Consider the following 2,500-nt stretch of genomic DNA (forward strand, 5'->3'; position numbering starts at 1 on the left):
AAGCGAATCGAAATTTTCCAGGCAGGTACAACCCTAGTAAGTGTAAGCTCTTTCTAGAATAATATATAAAGAAAGTTCTTTCCTGTTTTGGAAAAAAGCTAATCAGATTCGTGTCCATGAAATTAAGATAAATCTATATTTAAAAAGATTAATTTGTTATTTATAATATTACCAGTATAATAAATTGAATAAATGTATGATGTAGTAAGCTGTTTACAATGATAATTTCATTTCATTATATTGTCTTCATCAGAGTGATTGATTATAAAACCATATTTCCTAAATTAAATAGATTTTCACACTGGAAAATGATGTGGGTTGGTGTCTTTGATCCCATTCATGGGTTAAGTAAAATCCAAATGGCCCCTTCCATTCTAGCCTGTGCACAGCTGCCCACTTCCCGAAAAAAATCTGAGAAGAGCGTCTGTGATTAACCGTTAATAATCGTGTTTAATACCGCGTGATTTTTCCTGGAATGTATGGAAAATGATTTGATTGGTTATTACCCCTCGATCATTACATCATTGAAACAACGAGTTTTGATTGGCTTTCATTTTTATTTCTCCCCATCAACACCGTGAGAGATTTGACGATGAGTTCGTGTGTACTTTGTGCATGGTAAAAAATTCGAATGAAAGTCTTTTTGATGGTCAAAGAGGTTTTTCTTTTAAAGTACTAGCGGAATTGTTATCTATGGAGTGTAAAGTGGAAATCGATCCTACATACATTTCTAGGAATTGTTTGTCAGCGCTGAAGAGACGAAAGCGCTACTGACGAATCTTCACGAGGTGAATATGGCACGATTCAAAAGATTGCTCACTTGAAAACGTCCCCGGCTATCCCCTTACCAGTCAATATAAGCTCAATGCCTTGCTCGGACCAGCCTAGCCATTTTCAAGAACAATCTACAAAGCGTGTTGCCCTGGAAGGTTTGAGATGTGTGCATATCGAGGAAAATATAAACAGCTCATTGGCAACGATCGGGGCTGCTCTGAAGATCAGAGCCGTACCCGGTTGGAAGACTTGCAAAGGCATCCCTCCTTTAAAGAGTGCTTCTATGCTATAAACACAAGCAATCTTAAAACTATCAGAGACGCTCTTCAATGCACTTTTGGAATCTGCCTCATTTACTACCGTTTTGAAAATTTACCTCCAAAGAAATATGAGCCACGCAAATTTTGGTCACCGTAGATCACTCATTAATTTTTGTAAAATTATTCCGAAACAAGATTATTAACGGTAAATTCGGAGAGTGGGCGTCTGTACACAGCCTACTTCCATTCTTCCCTGGAGCGCATAATATTTTATTTAAAGTTCAAGTAATTTTTTATTAGTGTGGAAGAAAAGTGAAGCAAATTAGCCGAAATCGTCTTTCCTAAGGTTAAAAAGCTCATTAACATGCTTTGGGACACTTTTCAGCAAAAACGCAAACAAAAATAATTAAATAAAAAAATAGGGACCATGGACCCGGTCTTAAAGGGGGTTCCTTTACCCCTGATGAATTTTATTTGCAATTGTAAACATCAAGCGATGTTCACCGGTACATTATCCGCGTTATAGTAAATGAGCAACTGGCTGCAGAAACATTTACTTGTTTTGTTTCGTACTTGGCAAATTAAAAAACTACCTCTTCCAAAATGTATCACCCTACTTCTGCGCCATATGGTATTCCGAGTAAACGCTTAAGGAAGCGTCTTGTTATATAAATAAAGCGGAAGGCGCGTTCGTTAAGTTCTTCCAATTTGTTTGAGTTTACAACAGTTATGCCATACAATAGAACAATAGTCTAAGTGAGGCAAAAGATAAGCATCATACAATCTGATTTTAGCATCTGTGTCAATTAATTTCTTATGCCTTTGCAAGACCCGAATCTGGTTACCAACCTCCCGCCTTGCGTGCAATATCAGCTATGTATGCTTATCAAAATTTAAATCCTTATCAAGAGTTACACATAAAAGTTTAATATCCTCAGCAAGACTAATCTCGTCCCTGCCTATCCTAAAACAGGATGTGTTCATGCTCTTTCCTTACTACATAGTGATACACTTGTCGGGATTCACCACCAGGCCATTGGAGCAGAACCAGGAATTGCAGCAAGAAAATCAGTCTGCAGATGCCCATGTAATAGCCCTTTTCGCAGTTAGTGTTTCTCATTTGCATTACAATATAATCTAGCATGTATATGAGGCAATTTCGGGCTATTTTGTAGTTTTAACCCGATATTGTCTCGCATCCACGTTAGATTACATTGTAATGCAAATGAGAAAAAAACTAACCGTGAAAGGGGCTATTGGGAGACATCAATACTTATATTAAATGTTTGTGTATCATCAGCTATGAACTAATCTTGGACTGAAGCCCAATTGGTAAAAAATCATTAAGGAAAATATTAAAAAGAAGAGGGACTAAGACAGACCCTTGTGGAATACCTCTTAGAAGTCGGCTCCAGTCAAAATTTAACTCTCTGAAAACGATCAGTAACATAATCCCCTATAAGCGA

This window comes from Montipora capricornis, chromosome 7, assembly GCF_036669925.1.
Source record: "Montipora capricornis isolate CH-2021 chromosome 7, ASM3666992v2, whole genome shotgun sequence".
NCBI classification, from domain to species: Eukaryota; Metazoa; Cnidaria; class Anthozoa; order Scleractinia; family Acroporidae; genus Montipora; species Montipora capricornis.